Here is a 19207-nt window from a genome sequence, read left to right on the forward strand (position 1 = left end):
CAGTGGGCCATACCTGCTAAACTAGATATTTCTGTCGTAGTTTTACAGGGGTTCCCCGTCTGTGGCGCCTCTTGCGCCACAGGCGAGGGAGATAACATCTCAAATGTTCTGCATTCTGTTGTTGTTGTTATAATTATTAAATGCCGATATTATACCCAGTGTGCAACATCGCCGGTAACATCAGCACCATCATCAGCACGATCATCAGCACCATCATCAGCACCGTTAGTACCATCATCAGCACCATCATCAGCACCATCAGCAGCACCATCATCAGCACCATCAGCAGCACCATCATCAGCACAATCATCAGCACCATCATCAACACCATCAGCAACACCAACAGCAGTACCATCATCAACACCATCATCAGCACCATCAGCACCATCATCAGCACCAACATCAGCACCATCAGCCGGTGGTAGTTGGTGCCCGCGTTTAACAGCCCGTGCCACACAATTTACAGAAGGCATCTTTCGCGGGGTTTCCTTGGCAAATCGATAAACAATTAAACACGGCCTACACAGTGGACGCATCGCACGAGATCGCTTTGGTTTTGTTAAAATCTTCAGAGAGTTGGCCGATCGCTGCGCTGGCGTTTAGCACTCACTTTGGCGGCGTGGTCTAATATCCACTGCGTGATATAGTACTGCGTGCTACTATAGTACTGCGAGGGCGTGGTACCGTACAACCCCCTCGTGCGGGGAGCTCTCTCCTTGTAGACGTTCTCGCCAAAATCCTCCGTAGCAGGCGATCAGCAAATCGTGAGCCCTGCGACGGCCATTCACGCCGCGACATCCTCAGAACAGCGCCAGGCGCGACGTGGAGTCTCTGCCACGCTGCCCACGCTGAGCGGCTTCGCCAGGGACTCGACTCAAGGATCTGCTGCCTCGGAGGGTCCTGCCAAGTTGTTCTCTTTGCTCCTTTGCAATAGAAGGCGACCTTGCAGCATTGGGGATGTCTTCGTCAAAGCCAGCGGCGCGTTTTTGAGTGATTTTTTTTATTTAGCTATGGCAGGAAATCAGAGAATCCGGAGGAAACCCATGCAGAACAGGGGGAGAACATACAGCCTCCACAAATAAACGTTGAACACGTAGGCTTTCGCCACCGATATTATCAATAATAGAGTGGTGGGTGGTTGTTTTTGAGTTAGATCGCATAAATATAATTGTAAATGCCAATTCTTTACTCGTAAATCCCAAACATGCAGCGAGAGAGAAAGGGCGAGAGGGATAAATGTCCACCCGGCCCATCGTGACATCTGTCCCCGCAGTGGAAACCGCTCATCTCGTATTTGGTGCACAGCACCTGAACGTGGCCTTTGATGGATTTTTTCCCTCCTACTTCTTCTCGCTATCAATAAATGTGGCCCTGGCCTGTGCCCCGGGCTGTGAAATAAGCGCTTCTCCCTGCGGCCCAATGAAGGCCCAAAGGCTTAATTTTCCTGGTGCGTTGCCACCGTCAGATTTAGGGGAGACAATTAGAATCCCGCGCGGATGGATTTCGGCTGAGACGCCCGACAGGGGAGACAAGTGGCAGGGTTATGGAATGCTGCTGCTGCCGCTGCTGCTGCCCCGATCACGTAAAGTCACGCGCCTCTTATTCACAACATTTGTTTAATCGCTTCCAAATAATTACTCTACTTGACGTTCAATTAGCTATCTGGTCACTATGCTGCTGCTGCTGCTGTTGCGTTAGCAGTGGTGCACAAGCACAAATAATACAGTACAGTACAACAAAAACTCAACACCTTCATCAACAACATTGTGACCTTAAATATAATGTATATAATAGGCGACGTTTCGGGCCATGGACCTACCTCCCGGCCCTCTCTATTTGCCGTCAAGGAGGGTCAGTGCCCGAAACGTCACCTATTAAATTTATACTTTTTATTTTTTAAGGCTGCCGTTTAATTGACGAGCGAGTCGACTATTGCACGTTCGGATAATCTAGAACTCGGTTCTTTTCGCAGTTTAATGATAGAACAGAAACATGTGAAAGTGGATTTAATTGATCTGGCTCCCCCAAGTTTGAAGCGGAGGTTGCACGAAGTGCTGCAAACATCCATATATGTTGTCCTTCCCCCACACCTCCGATTGGCTGCACGGTTGGCTATGTACGGTGCGAAAGAAGTTTAACATACATTCAATTCTCGAGTCTCAGCATCTCCAACGCGGGAGGACGCGAGCTGGTGGAGTTACTCTTCAACTCGCATCAAGGCGCCTTAGAAGCAGCACGTGAGAGACAAAGCGTTCTGACGCCGTGGTGACGAGATGTTAACTACCTCGCCTGGTATACAGGAGCGCGTGGGTTCGATCCCGACCCTGGCGCCTGCTGTGTATTACAATTTGCATGCCTTTTTTCCAGTGGTCACGTGGATTATTCTCCGGGTCCTCCGGTTTTTCCCTCCACATCTAGATTCAACATCACGCGTTTAGACTAATTGGCTGCTGTAAATTTCCGCACGATGAGCCACTTGGCTGAGCTGTCATCTGTGGCCAGGTCGCTTCTGGAAAAAGCTACATAGCTCAGTGGGCCTTACCTGGTAAAACACATTCTTATGTGTCGTTAAAAATAGTTTCGCTGGGTTCACCAATGAGATCCGCGTCGGGTTCAGAACTAAAGCACTGATTTGTGCGGTCGCCCCTTGCTGATGAGACTGGGCGAAGGGAACCCCCGTGCCGGGTTTTTCATGCTGAGTAAATGTTGCTTTGAAACACTCTCTCCAGCAAGAGCCAGTGGATTATTTCGAAACGCAGACTATTACTGTATATCACTTCAGCGCTTTAACCAACTGTACCGTCAACATTTTTGTCACTTCAAACAGCACATTTTCAAAATCATTCTCGTGACTTTTGGTGAACGAGCGACGTCTTGCACAACCGGTGAGATTAAATTCACGATTTCGCGATTCAGAATGGTGTCGTGCAAGAGATGTGTCCACTGTGACGTACGCACGTTAAACTTCTTTCGCACCGTACGTAGCCAACCGTGCTAGTCGGAGGTGCGGGCACGCACTGCACGGGGTTCGTAGCGCGGCACGGTGGGTGACAGCGCATCGGTGACGTTTGTTTGTGGCCTCACGGCAACAAGGGGCTTGGGTTCGACTCCCGACTCGTGCGCCTTTTTGTTGTGCGGAGATTCAACGTTCTCTCCCCCTGCTGCGCATGGGTTCCCTCCAATAGCTAAAAGTATGCAACGTCAGCTAGAAGTATACAATGTCAAAATGTCATCGATGTTGGCCAAATATCTCAATGCAGGACGCTGCATTGAGATATTTGGCCAGTATTTGGACTCTGTGTGGCTTTCCTAGGTAAATAAATTCCTGATTACATGATTAGTAATATTAAGTTCGTGCGATTATTTAGCAGACCCGGGCACACGAGAGAACGCATGTTGCTGGACTTAAGTCCGCAGCGAAGCAGCCTGGAGTCTGTCGCTATTGTTGACGCAACTTTGGGTCCCATCACCTCACAGAGCTTGGGGGATATTCTTTTTCGTTTCACTCAGCAGAGGCTAAAATGGCCCGAAACGTCATGCGACCAGCAACAAACAGTAAGCGATGTCATAAGTTCAAATGGCGGTCAGAGTTGACTCGGCCTAAGCCGTCAGCGAAATGAAGACCATCCGGTGGAGGCCGCTCCAATTTGGTGGTCGTCGGAAGCAGTTAAGTAGACAGGGTGGTCCTTGCCATAGGCACGTGGACTTGCCACCACTGAAAAACTCTCCACTAATGTTTTATGTTACCAGGTAAGGCCCATTGAGATATAAAAAATATATATCTCTTTGTCAGAAGCGACCTGGCCACAAATCACAGCTCAACGAAGTGGCTTATCACGTGTGAATGTATCGCAGCTTAACACTCTAATCGCACGTTCATTATAAATGTGGAGGTAAAAACGTGAGGTCCCGGAGAAAAATCCACGCGACCACAGGGATAGAGAGAGAGAGAGAGACACGCAAACTCCAAATATACAGCAGCAGGCGTCAGGGTCGGGATCGGGATCGAACCCACAACCTCTTGTATATCAGGCGAGGTAGTTAACATCTCGCCACAGAAAGAGAGAGAGACGCGCAAACTCCAAATATACAGCAGCAGCAGCAGGCGTCAGGGTCGGGATCGAACCCACGACCTCTTGTATACCAGGCGAGGTAGTTAACATCTCGTAGCCGCCGTGACGCCCCCTGACTTTGAACCACCAACGCAAGCGAATGTTCGGCGAGCCGAATGGGGTGACGTTGTTTCTGTGAAGAGCCAGCGAGCAAGCGATGCGATAACGACGCCACGAGTGTTTGACTGCTGCGGAGTGGTGTCTGTGGAGACCAACATTCAATTCCAGAAACCATCGCCCCCAATCCCCAACAGAGATGAGGTTCGTGGGATCCTCACACCGGTCCCAATAACCATCGCAGAAACACCCACGGGGAACCCACACGAACAAAAAGCCAACACAAGCGAGCTGCATCACAAACAAAAAAACAACCACCAAAATCAATTTTTACAGTTGCAGTGTTCCGTCCTTGTGAGAGTTAGAGAGGAGCACAATGGGGCTGCTCAACCGACACCGAGGAACAGGTAAATTCACGCGCGCGCCCACATCCTGGGCCCCTGCGCGTCCATCATCGTGACGCACGGCGGCACGGGCTGACGCGGCACGGGCAAGGCCGAGGGGACAGTCCCGCTCTGTGTTCTGCGCACCACTGTCATTTTAATCCTCCCCCCCCACCTCCTCGGTTTTGTTGTTGTTGTTGTGTTGCTGCCGCTAACCACCAGGACATCAATGCCGTGAGCTGCGCCTGCATTTAATGGGGCCTCGGAGAAGTCTTTGGAAGATTCCTTTTTTTTGTTTGAACCCGGCAGGAAATCTCGCACGGCGCCCCCCGCCCCCACCGCCCCCACCCCCCATGCGCCGCCGATTAATGGAAGCACAAATTGTGAATCAGCGGTGGAACCGCGGGCTGCCGTTTGCATTTCCTTGCGCGCGGTCGTCGTTCGCCAACAATCCCGCGTCTGTGCCGAGGCGCCCATGGCCTGCGCAGCAACAACAACAATAACAACAACAATAACAACAATAACAACAACAATAACAACAACAATAACAACAAAAACAACAACAATAACAACAACAACAATAACAACAATAATAATCACAACAATAACAATAACAACAACAATAACAACAACAATAACAACAACAATAACAACAACACATAATGAGACAAATATATGCAGATTGCAAATATTGTCATGGCTTTGTTGGGCATATCCTGCTGTGAACGTTGCGAGAGGGCCCAAGTGTGAGAGACAGACGGCAGATTGGTGCAGGCGGCCGATGCTTTTGCTCCTTTCAGCGAACTCAGAATCTGAATTCTGAGTTCCGATGAGCTAACGAGCTCTTTTTCACGGATGTCCAGTCGGGGCGGGTAAGAAGGTTACAACAACAATCAGTACAGACACGTGGTAGAAGTGAAAAGTACAAGAAAGGTAAACAAATCACCCAAAAATATACAAACACAACTAAACCATCCCCATGTTAACAGGCAAAGCTCGCCGAAGTATTAACTTATTTTTCAGAAGGAACCTGGCCATAAATGATAGCTCAACAAAGTGGCTCACCGCGTGGTAATGTGTGGCAGCACAATCATCGAAACGATCTCAATGTGCGTTTCTAAATCGTAGAGGGAAAACCCGCAGGACCGGAAGAAACATCCACGCGATCACGGGGAGAGAGACAGAGAGACACGCAAATATAGAGCAGGCATCAGGGTCGGGATCGACCAAGGCCAGCGAGAACCTGGGTCCGAGCCCGCGTCACCCGCAGTCAGGCACCACGTGCAGCGCACAGGGCTGGTGTCGCCACCGTTCGATGCACTTTGGTGGGCGCCACGGAGGCGAGATGTTAACTACCTCGCCTGGTATGCAGGATGGTCGTGGGTTAGATCCCGACCCTGACGCCTGCTGTATATTTGAAGTTTGCATGTTCTCCACGTGGTCGCGTGGAACTTTCTCCGGTTCCTCCGGTTTTTTCCTCCACATTTACAATCAACATCGCGCGTTTCGAGTATTTGGCTCCTATAAATGTCCACGTGATAAGCCACTTCGTTAAGCTATCACGTGTAGCCATGTAGCTTCTGAAAAAGGGCCACATAGCTCAGTGGACCTAACCTGGTAATTTTTTTTTTTTAGAATGTGTTACCATTCCGAGAGCCACGCTGCTGAATCACGCGCTACGCTTAGGGACTCGAGGCGCAATGATGACGCGCGTGTCGCTTGCGCGCGTCACCACCGCCACCACCACCACCACCACCGTGTCTGCTCCGCGTCTTGGTGACCTGTCTCCGAGAAGGACTCTCCGCTGAGCCAGACGGCTCACAGCCCTGGCACCTTCACCCGCGTCTGTTGCTGAGAAGGGAACCAAGCGGACCCGCTCAACTTTGCTACCAAAAAACGAATTTTAATTACCCCGCAAATTACTCAATTGGGATAACACAGCACCGACGTGGCCCCCGACTGTGGAACTACCGCAGACTGTGTCTGTGAATCACGGCAGCACCTTCCTTCGTGATGATAGCCTTGTGCCACACAGGGACAGCTGCCTCTGGGGTGCCCCTGGGCTAGCCCACGCAGCGACATCGGCTCTTACTGTAGAATGACCGCAGCCTGTCGGTGACTCGCAGCGGCATGGCGATCATCGCCCTGCGCCGTCGGCACGAAAGCGTCAATCTCAAACGTACCAAATGATTATTAACCGCAAAGTTTGCCGTTTCTCACCTGTCTTAGTTTATATCGTGAATGGACATTTCAGCCATTTGTAACTACACATATATGGAATTAGCCCGGCGTGTAACCAGAATTAAACGAGTTCTGCCTTCGAACGAAACATCCCCGGCGCAGTCCCACGGGGGTTTTAAATCGAGGCCGCGCTTCCACGCTGGTCTCATGGAGAGTTACCGCGCTCCTCTTCCTCGTCCTCCTCTTCCTCCTCTTCCTCCTCCTCCTCCTCGCCCTCCTCCTCCTCAAGACGGCCCCCGTCGCACGCTCGTCGAGGCGTTGGTGCCGCTTGATGGCGGCGGCCGACGGATCGAGTTTGTAGGGTGGCCCCGCACTCTCTGTGCGAGCTCGCGACTTGAAGGGAATTCTTCCGCGACAGCGGGAGGAGCCGAGGAGCCGAAGAGCCGCAGTTAGGCGGCTCATTCCCAGGCACCCCCCACCAACGCCCGCCCGCCACCACAGGAAATGATGGATTCCTCGCACTTGTGCAATCTCACAACAAAAGGGGGACGGAGCGCACCGTTCTCGCCACAAATAAACTCAAATAAATCACCGCTTTCAATAAAAGCGAGCACAAGACGCAGGCAAAGATCCCCCGCGTAGCCTGACCAGACTGTTGGGACAAGTGCTGTTAGCGAGCACCTATGAAGGCCGGCACGGCACACGAGGGGGTGGGTGGCCAACACCACGCCCAGCCCCCTTTGTCTCCCCAGTGGCGTTGTTTACATACCACACCAGGTACTCATTTGAGGCTGAGTCGACCTAGGGGAGGCCCATGATCGGTTCAGATAATCGTCACTGGTGTTGACAGTGAGCGAGAAACGAACTTGTGTGGACTGGGTTCGTAGCGCAATGCGCTAACCGCTACACTACAGCTCCCCACACGCGCGGACACGCACGTACACGGAGGCTAAATGCATACGCACCCACGCATGCACTGACACAGGCATGCACTAACACACCCACACACGCATGCACTAACACACCCACACACGCATGCACTGACACACGCATGCACTAACACACCCACACACGCATGCACTGACACACGCATGCACTAACACACCCACACACGCATGCACTAACACATCCACACACGCATGCACTGACACAGGCATGCACTAACACACCCACACACGCATGCACTAACACACCCACACACCCATTCACGCGCAGGCTGCACGGGCGCGCACACAGCTGCTAAATGCACACAAAAGACACACACGCACACACACGAGCAGACGCACATGTGCTACAGACACACGCACACACCAAACGCACACACACCCATGCATACCTGTACCCACAAACGACAGTGACTGTGATGCACAAACGCACACACAAAAGTTCGAAGATCCCCGGTATAGCCTGTAACAGACTGTTGGGGCAAGTGCTGTTAGCGAGTAGCACCTATGAAGGGCGGCAGGGCACATGAGGTGATGCACACACGCGCACACGTGTACAGAATACTCACACGCGCGCGCGCGGGCATCGAAAACACAAGACGCTCACGTGACAACCGCACAAAGGCAAAGTTACAGCGCAGTGTGTTCCTGTATTTTATCATCAAGATTTGTCGCAGCATCTCTGGGCACTTCACAGCGACGCAATGTGCAGACGCGTTGATACGCACTGAGGCTCCTTCAGTCGGCGCGCAAAGGAGGGGGAAAAGTACTGTCAGCCAGCGCCGACGAGGAACGCCGGCTGGCCTCGTGGGGCCGTAAGCGATTTGGGCCACTGCACTCTTGAGGCCGAGTCCACCTAGTGGTGTCCAATAGCTGACTAGGGAAAACTAATTCGGTCACAGTTCCTATGAAATTCGGTCACAGTTCCTGTGACCACTGTTACATTGATTTTATGGCTTTATTTTGGTGATATCGAAAACGTTTATTGGTTGGCCATGTTTGTTTGTTTTAGTACGGAGTTAGACTGATGGCCTTAATCTAAGTTGTCTTAAATTTCGATTTAAAGCTTTCGTGACTGCGGGGATTCATCTTCTTGGTTCTTTCGGTAAAGTCACGTAGAGTTGTCTAAGTTGTCTTGTGGTTCTTGTTGTTGTTTCACTTGCATCCCACTGGGATTTTTGCACACAGCGTTGGTGTACGGTGCTTTTTTCTAGAATTGTTGCTGTTTTTTTCCTGGATTTTCTGTTTGCACTTAGTCACATAGTCACTTTAAGATGTTTTCTTGTTCATGTTTTAGTTTTTTGTTTGTTGCGGTTGCACCCGATTCAAGAACCGAATGGCTCACCGGGCTATACCTAATATATTAACTTGAACTTGAGCGTGTTTTCGCAGTGTGTGCATGGCGAGGAATCGAACGCGGGTGACATTACTCGTGATGCAGTGTGCTCATTGAACAACACAAACTAAAAAAACGACTTCAGTATTTTTTTTATTTTACCAGGTCAGGCCCACTGAGCTATGTAGCTCTTTTTCCGAAGCGACCTGATCACAAATGAGAGTCCAGCAAAGTGTCTTTTCGTGTGGTAACAGCCACATACTCTAAACGCGTGATGTTGATTCTAAACGTGGATGGAAATACCGGAGGACCCGGAGAAAAATCCACGCGGCCACGGTGAGAGAGAAACGCAAACTCCAAACACACAGCAGCAGGCGCCAGGGTCGGGATCGAACCCACGGCCTCCTGTGTACCAGGCGAGGGAGTTAACATCTCACCGCTCACCGCGTGGGGCACGGTCCCGTCGCAGTGCGGCGAGTGGCGTCAGGCGAGCACCCAGACAGAGTCCCCGCAGCTCATAACGAGCGTTGCGCCGGCTCTCATCTTCCGTTTGCAGCACCGTGCCAGTGGTGACAATTCCACATTCCCACGGCGGGGACGAGTCTCTGCATTACTCAACCGCTGTCTTACCACCCCGCAAAGTGATAGGTATTTTAGCGACCCGAGATGGATGATGGGCAGAGTCAACACCGCTCCCTCACCCCTGCCCCCAACCAGGATGTGACATCGCAACCTTCTGGCTTGCGAGCCGCTCACTCTACCGCCGAGCCACCAACCTGGCAGACGCACAACGAGGCGATGTGGCCAGCCGCACGCGCAGCCGTCTTTGTCTCTCCACGGGTGACGTTGCACCTTCGCCATCACGAGGGCGATTTAAGATGGCATCTCGCGCGTGGCTCATCAGCGGCTTGCACTGCTGATGAGCGCTGCCGGTGGGGAAGTTGGGGGATGCCGACGCAGTGCACAAGCGCGCTGACGCTACCGCTGCACACGCACAGGTCACGCGCGCGTGTGGCCTGCGTGGAACGCGCAAAGGCACGCGTACCAGAGAGGAGACCCTAACCCAAACCTTAACCCAACCCCTATCCTAAACCTGAACTCTAACCCTGACTCTAAACCCTAACCTAACCCCTAACCCAACCCCTAATCTAAAGTCTAACTCTAACCAAAACCCGAACCTATACCCTAACTCTAACCCAAGGCCTAACGCCAACCCTAATGCAAACCCTAAAGTTAACCAAAACCCTAAGGCAACCTCTAACTCAAACATTTAACCCTAACCCAAACCCTCGCCCAATCCCAAACCCAAACCCTGACACTAACTCTAATCCTAACGCAAACCCGAACCCAAACCCGAACCCAAACCCTAACGCAAACCCTAACCCAAACCCTAACACTAACTCTAATCCTAACCCAAACCCGAGCCCAATTCCTAACCCAAACCCTGACACTAACTCTAATCCTAACCCAAACCCTAACGCAAACCCTGACACTAACTCTAATCCTAACACAAACCCTAACCCAAACCCTGACACTAACTCTAACCCAAACCCTGACACTAACTCTAACCCTAACACAAACCCTAACCCAAACCCTGACACTAACTCTAACCAAAACCCTGACACAAACTCTAACCCTAACCCAAACCCTGATACTAACTCTAACCCTAACCCTGACACTAACTCTAACCCTAACCTTGACACTAACTCTAACCAAAACCCTGACACTAACTCTTACCCTAACCCAAACCCTGACACTAACTCTAACCAAAACCCTGACACTAACTCTAACCCAAACCCTGACACTAACTCTAACCCAAACCCTGACACTAACTCTAACCCAAATCCTGACACTAACTCTATCCCTAACCCTAACCCTGACACTAACTCTAACCCTAACCCACACCCTGACACTAACTCTAACCCTAACCCTGACACTAACTCTAACCCTAACCCAAACCCTGACACTAACTCTAACCCTAACCCAAACCCTGACACTAACTCTAACTCTAACCCAAACCCTGACACTAACTCTAACCCTAACCCAAACCCTGACACTAACTCTAACTCTAACCCAAACCCTGACACTAACTCTAACCCTAACACAAACCCTAACCCAAACCCTGACACTAACTCTAACCAAAACCCTGACACTAACTCTAACCCTAACCCAAACCCTGACACTAACTCTAACCCTAACCCTGACACTAACTCTAACCCTAACCCTGACACTAACTCTAACCAAAACCCTGACACTAACTCTAACCCTAACCCAAACCCTGACACTAACTCTAACCAAAACCCTGACACTAACTCTAACCCTAACCCAAACCCTGACACTAACTCTAACCCTAACCCTGACACTAACTCTAACCCAAACCCTGACACTAACTCTAACCCAAACCCTGACACTAACTCTAACCCAAACACTGACACTAACTCTATCCCTAACCCAAACCCTGACACTAACTCTAACCCTAACCCAAACCCTGACACTAACTCTAACCCTAACCCAAACCCTGACACTAACTCTAACCCAAACCCTGACACTAACTCTAACCCTAACCCAAACCCTGACACTAACTCTAACCCTAACCCAAACCCTGACACTAACCCTAACCCAAACCCTGACACTAACTCTAACCCAAACCCTGACACTAACCCTAACCCAAACCCTGACACTAACTCTAATCCTAACCCTGACACTAACTCTAATCCTAACCCAAACCCTGACGCTAACTCTAATCCTAACCCAAACCCTGACACTAACTCTAATCCTAACCCAAACCCTGACACTAACTCTAATCCTAACCCAAACCCTGACACTAACTCTAATCCTAACCCAAACCCTGACACTAACTCTAACCCTAACCCTAACCCAAACCCTGACACTAACTCTAACTCTAACCCAAACCCTGACACTAACACTAACACAAACCCTGACGCGATGTAAGCGATGGATCACAGCCGTCAGGACCACGCTGCGCGCTCACAGCGAATCCGCGTCGCGCGTACAAAGCCCCGACACGCGGCGTGAGAGCCGAGTGACGGACCAGAGTGTGCGGACAGACGGGCACTGCTGCGTTTCACATGAACTCATCCATCATTTCCTCTTTATTGTGTCATTATCAGCAATGGATTGAGCGCACGGAAGCATGGAAGCATGTCCTAGCAGCACGGGAGCATGGGAGCATGGGGGCATGTCCCGACAGCATGGGAACACGGTGGATCTCCCAGCAGCACGTCCTACTAAGGATGGAGTGGCAGTGCGATAGGGAGAACGTGATTGGAGACCAAGGACGCGGCTGAACGATGGTACTACACGTGACGTGACACGTGGATCCAAGGGGGGTGATGGGGGCGATTCCTAAATTACCTGCATCTGGTACCATGCTGTTGTTTGCTATTTCACTAATCATACGAAGGGGCAAAATGTATCTTAGATTGGGTGACAGGGCGGGGTCGTGGTGACACGAATATCTCACAGCAAGAGCGCCTGGGTTCGATTCCCGAGTCGCACACCTTTCCGCGTGTATGTCCTCTCCTATTCTGCATGGATTTCGTCCGAGTTTTCCGGTTTCTTCCCATTGCAAATAAAACACATGTATACTGTAACTAGCATTGGCAAAACGTCCCAATCCTGAAAAAATAACTGCAAATCACTCAATTGCGATTATATACATACAGCAGCAACATCGCTCCCTCCGACCAAAACTTGGCAAGACCCTCCTGAAAATGTTACTGGATTAGCTGGACAATCGAGCGCAGCAGTAATCATCATGAGACGTCAGGTGTCTAAAGTGTGAAGGGGCTCCGGGTTGTGCGACGCCGCCAGGCTCGGAGCGTCGCGCCGTCTGCGGTGCTGGGACGAAGATGAAGACGAGGAGGGGGACGAGCAGAAGGAGGACGAGGAGAAGGAGGAGGATGAGGGGGAGGGGGAGGAGGAGGAGAAGGATGAGGAGGAGGACGAGGAAGGGGAGGAGGGCGAGACGGAGGAGGATGAGGAGAAGGAGGAGGACGAGGGAGAGGTGGACGACGAGGAGGATGAGGATGAGGAGGAGGACGAGGAAGGGGAGGGGGACGAGGTCGAGACAGAGGAGAGGTTCTGCCGGGGCTCGGCTCCGCTGCGAACCTCTCTGCCGGATAATCCCGGGGCTCTGCGTAATCCCCCGCCAGATCGCGCCCACCGGACCGCGGGGCTCAAAAGCCTAAATACATATTCCCTCAACGCTCCTCTTCCGTTACGCGCTTATGCCTCCGACACGGCTAAGCGCTGCGAGCTGACTAATCCTCCCGTGTTACACAAACGGCCACGTGCCGAGACAGTGGGAGGTAGCAAAGAGCAGATCATTGCATCACCGTCGGGGCCATCTGTTAATTGCGCAGAGAATCAGAACCCCCCCACCCACACCGGCGCCAAGGGCATCGCGGCACCGTGGAGATGCCCGGGCGGTCGAGAGCCCCTCGCCACTGATCGCCTTCTCCGAGCAAACGCGGTCATCGCCACCTCCCCTCCCTCCCGGTTGAGTCGCCCCTTCCTCCCCCACCTCCCCTCCCCACCACCAGCGCCACCACCCACGGATGCCCGCGTGAAGTGGCTGTGAACCACGTGGGTGCACGCGAGCCTCAACTCCTCTCCGCGCACAGCAGACGATGCCCCCGGGAGAGCATTCACGCACATCCGATGAGCACGGTTGGCTACGTACGGTGCGAAAGAAGTTCAACATACACACACATACAGGCCAGGGCCGATGATCCACAGACTTGGCTGGTGACACGCACGTTGGACTGTTGGGTCTGGAGTCCAGAAGAGGCACCGCTGATCCCGAGTGTCCATCGCTCACCACCTCCTGGCTTTGACATTCCTCCACCAAACACATCAAGAACGTCAACAGGCCGATGTTGCGCACATCTCTTGCACGAGTAGGAGAATTGCTTGAATGTGATGTGGTGGAGCGGTGGCGTAGCGGTTAGCGCGCTGCGCTGGCAAACTGGCGACCCGGGTTCGATTCCCGCTCACGGCCAACACCAGTAACGATTATCTGAACCGGTCCTGGGCATCCCCGAGGTCGAGTCAGTCTCAAATGAGTAGCTGTGGTATATAACTTCGCCACTCGGGAGACAAAGGTGGTCGGGCGTGGTGCTGGACACTCAACCCCAATACCGTGCCGGCCTTCATAGGTGCTCGCTAACAGCACTTGCCCCAACAGTCTGTTAAGGCTACGCGGGGGATCTTTGAGGCTATTGTCTCATTGTGCAGATTTGTTGTGATCGCCACAATTACAATTCCTTGACTGTCAACCGTTCACATTGTATGTAGAACGAGCAATTGAATAGAAAATGAGAATGTCTGTATGTCATACAAAACTACAGCTTCAGGAGAATGCGTTAGGTGAGTGTAAGACCTAGGTCTTGCAAACAATAGCGCATTTTAAATTCGAACATCTGAATAAATGTGTTTACAACATTCCATTCTTCTTCATTGAGGTTTGTCGGGAAACATGCAAATCATCCTTGAACCACGCTCCGAAGAGAGGCTCTCTTAATGTTCAATGGCTGTGACTCAGCGGATTCCTCCCAGTAGAAATACACACTCTGATTCTGGGACAGTTCTGTCCCAGAATCAGAGTGTATAATGTTGAACTTCTTTCGCACCGTACGTAGCCAACCGCGCTAATCGGAGGTGCGGGGGAAGGACAACAAACTAAACACTAAAAAATGTAGTTTTCAATCTAGATGATTTAAAAGTGCATAGCTCCAGTGGCTTCCTAACATTAGAGAAAAGAGCGTTCCAGACGGCCGCATCTGAAAGCGCCGCGCGATAAGGTGACCAACCTGCCTTTGTTCGATGCGATATGATCGAGCGTACGGATACTTCTGGCTCGTCCTGGAGGACGCGTGGCCACGTGCGGTGCAAAAGAAGTCCAAAATGCATACAGACATACAGGCGGTTTCACGAACAGTTTTGGCATTGTGTTCCTAGCAGGACATCTCCTAACCTTGTGAATTGTTTAGAAGTCCATCTGAGCTTGAATGATTGAACCCGACTTCAGATACGCCTTCAGGATCCTTGCTGACTGTGTCCACTCTACCATCTTAATAACTCAAACAAGGATCTGAAATAACAACAAATAATGTCCATATTAGCATTCTGTTTGTATTTTGCGCGACTTTAAAATGTGTCAGATAATTTAGGCACACCCTGTGCATAGAGTGAATATAACTCGTGGCTTCTGGAATGAACTCCGCTCGATTGACAGCAAGTATTGACAACTCATTTATTTCTAACTTTCTTTTTGTGTTTAGTTTGTTGTTGTTGTCCCCCCCCTCCCCGCACATCGGAATTAGCCCGGTTGGCTACGTACGGTGCGAAAGAAATTCCACATACGTACATGCATCGCTGCGTGAGGCTGTTCAGCGTCGTCCAATGCGTTCGACAGGAGAACTGTCATAGAATCACAATATCAATTTACACTTGGAGGAATCCGATGAGCTATGAAGCTCTTTGTTTCACAGCTGTCACAGGCATGCACATGAAGAGAGCAGCTCTTCGGAGCGCGCTGAAGGAATGCTTTGTAACTTTTCCCTACGGTGCGAAAAAAGTTCAACGTACGTACGTGCATCGCGATCCACGTCGCCGTGAGAATCAGAGGATCGGACGCAGCCTCGAGAGCTCGGGGCTGTCTCCCTGCAGAACAATAACAGAGAAGGATAACTCACCATCCCCACCACCACCACCACCACCACACAGCACAATGAGTTAACGTAATGGGCCCCAGTGGAGAGCTTTGTTCCACGAACGATTTTATTATTATTGTTATTGTGGTTATTATTGTTATATCGTTTTGTCGTAATCGTATTTATTTTGATTTTTTTAGCCCCGCGCGCCGCGGAGGTGGAGCGCTTTATTAGGAAATCGATGCGGCGCGATTGTGGATTTCGCACCGCATTCGCAGAGCGATTTTCTTGGCCGCAATACACGAGGGTTGCCACGGGGTGGGGGCTCTGGGGGCACGGAGGAAGGGGGGAGGGGGTGATGTGATATGACGGCGCGCGGTGGAGGGGGGGGGGGCGACACGGCTCAAGTGCTTTTGACAGATCCCCGCTTTGTGTCAACAAACGATGCGTTTCCTCCACTCACCCCGCCCGTGCCCCCGAACACAAATGAGGCAAAGATCACCCGTGGAGCCTTAAGAGACTGTTGGGACGAGTGCTGTTATGGCGAGCACCTGTGAAGGCCGTGACGGCGCACGAGGGAGTGGTGTGGCCAGCACCACGCCCGGCCGTCTTTGTCTCCCCAGTGGAGATGTTTAGGCATCTCACCACGTGCTCATTTGAGACTTGAGTCGATTTAGACAAGGCCCAGGACCCGGTTGAGATAATCTTGACTGGTGTTGGTGACTGTGAGTGGGAATCAAACTCGGATCGTCGGTGGTGTTGCGCAGTGCGCTACCCACAACGTCACGACAGCACGGCGTGGCAGTGGAGACACCTTGGCTGAGCAGCTCAATCCAGGTGCTGAAGAAGCTCCCAGCACGTGGAGCCAAACGTCGGACATCACGCCGAACAACAACAACAACAACTGGCCACACATCGGAGAGCGAAGCGGCACAGCCACGCAGCGCGTGGGGGAAATTGCATCGCTCTGCGTTTCTCCGTCACCGCTTCTGTTCACGGGGCACGGGGGGCGACTCGGAGCTGCACGGGACGAGGTGTTCACGGGGCGAGGTGTTCACGGGACCGGAACATTTTGACGTCCAACCCTCTCCGAGCACATCACTCGCGCGGGACATCGATGCCTCACCCCCTCCCCCCTCCTCGCTTCGGCCCCCGAACGCTACGGAGAATAACCGCGGCGAGATGCACTCGGGGAACATTATTTTTTCTTATCACATTTTAAATTGCTTGACGTCCCAGCAGCCGGTTATCCGCCGCGTGTCGGAAGCTCTGCTTGAGCGGCCGTGTGTTCGATCGGTAACGAGACGATCAATTTGGGCCTCCGCTCTCGCCGTGAATCCTTCACCCGTCCATACAGCATCGGGCGACAACTCGCGCCACGTGGCACTGAGTGAGCTCAATCCGCCTCTTTCGCCCGCCTCTTCGAGCGGGACTGAGCTCAGCTGCTGCATCTCAGAGTCACGGTCACGTGTGACGTCCGTTATGGATGGGGTTTTAAAATGACGCTGTTATGATGATGATTGTTGTTATTGTGATGATGTGCAAGGCAGCAGCCGGAGTGATGTTTGGATTTGGCGGACAATTATTTCCGCGTGACATAATTTTCCCATAACCATCACTCACGTAGGATGATAGATATCCTTAGAACTGCGTTACGTGTGATCACTTGAGCCGGACTGAAAATCCATGAAATAGTTTGTTTTGGGTAATATCGCGTAAATATAAATGTGTCGTTAAACCCGCCACCACCCGACACAGCTAATTAGTAAGGTTTGTCACGTCAACAGAACATGGCAATTCGTTACTAGAAAATGTTGTGGATTTGCTCTCCAACACAGCGGTGTGCTGTACTAGTAATAAATTGGCACGTTCTGTTTAAGTGGCAAACCTTACTAATTAGCTGTGTCGGGTGGTGGCGGGTTTAACGACACATTTATATTCACACGATCTAACTCAAAAATACCTCTTATATTATGGATGATATTGGTCGCGAAAGCCTACAGCGTGTTAAACGGACTGAAAATGTCTGTAGATTGGGTCGGACAGATACCAGGCTGGGAAGAGCGAGAGACGCCGCCGCTGCGTCCTCCTCCTCCTCCGCCTGCGTCCTGTGCGGAATCTCCGTGCTCCTCCTCATCGCAGTCTCTCCTTGACCACCCTCGCCCAGGGCTCGTGCCGGGCAAGGAGAGACTCGAGCAGCAGGGGACACGCGGTGGTGTGCCCACAGCCACCATTGCCCCACCACTGCCGGGCTCGGCTTTGTTTTGTTGTTAAATTCCCATTGCTCCGTCATAACAGTCCCACATTAGTTGTAGCAACAATGTCGCCGTGACGCAATGGCTTACTCTGCACGACGGCTCGCCGGGGGGGGGGGGGGGGGGGGGGGGGCAGACGCGCAGCAGCAGCAAGGGCAGCAGCCAACAGCAGTAGCAGGAAGCGTGGTACATTTCCATTTAAAGCTTTCGTGACTGCAGGGATTCATCTTCTCGGTTCTTTCGGTAAAGTCACGTAGAATGGAAATAATAAAAGAATAAAAATAAAACATAATAAAATACAATTCTCACGACGTTCTCGGCCGATTCGGACGCTGTCTTTCCGACAGCCCTGTTCTTCACCTGATGACGGCTGCTTGCGTTGTGGCCGAAACGTCGTGGGAATAGTATTTCATTATGTTTTATTTTTATTATTTTATCATTTCCCTTCTACGTGACTTTACCGAAAGAACCCAGAAGAGGAGGCGAGGTGTTTTGCAGCACCAAGCAGCGCTGCCCATTGAACAAACAGCCTCGTGGGCGGTCACACGCAGCTACGAGTCAGTCCATCGCTTTGCCCGCCACCCCCCACACTCTCGACTTTGCACAAGGGCTCCTGCCCGATACATTGGGCTGCTATACACGGCATACTTTCTGTTGTAACGTATCATGTACATGTATGTACGTTGAACTTACTTCGCACCGTGCGTAGCCAATCGCGCTAATCGGACGGGCAGTGGCGAGGATGAAGACGCCGAGGATGTTGTTTGTGTTTTTCGACTTGGGAGGGAGAGTTTGGGAGCGCTGAGTGTCAGCGCTGAGGTTCAGCGACTCGTGCGGCCGCTCGCTTCGCTGCAAACGGAGGCGTCAAAGACCCCCGTGGCATCTGTCACCGACGTAGATCGCTGCGTGCCAGCGTCAACATGAACACAAAAACGTACACGCCGACTCGTGCGTGTGTCTGTGTGTGGAGTGGTTAGCGCGCACGAATCCGGCGCGCCGAGTTCGATTCCCGCTCACGGTCAACACCAGTGACGATTATTTGAACTGGTCATGGGCCTCCTCTAGGTCGACTCAGCCTCAAATGAGTACCTGGTGCGGTGTGTAAACATCGCCACTGGGGAGACAAAGGCGGTCGGGCGTGGTGCTGGCCACCCACCCCCTCGTGTGCCGTGCCCGCCTTCATTGGTGCTCGCTAACAGCACTTGCCCCAACAGTCTGTTAAGGCTATGCGGGGGATCTTTATCTTTGCGTGCGTGTGGGCC

At 51.9% G+C, this 19207-nt stretch overlaps 1 protein-coding gene across 1 annotated transcript in view; it reads right to left on the reverse strand.

Moving 5' to 3' along the window:
• PDCD5 (programmed cell death 5) overlaps positions 1–19207 on the reverse strand; it is a 483454-nt gene that overhangs the window by 342463 nt on the left and 121784 nt on the right. The window lies entirely within an intron of this gene.

Source organism: Lethenteron reissneri, chromosome 49 (genome assembly GCF_015708825.2).
Source record: "Lethenteron reissneri isolate LAM-NWPU_2019-01 chromosome 49, ASM1570882v1, whole genome shotgun sequence".
Classification (NCBI taxonomy): Eukaryota; Metazoa; Chordata; class Hyperoartia; order Petromyzontiformes; family Petromyzontidae; genus Lethenteron; species Lethenteron reissneri.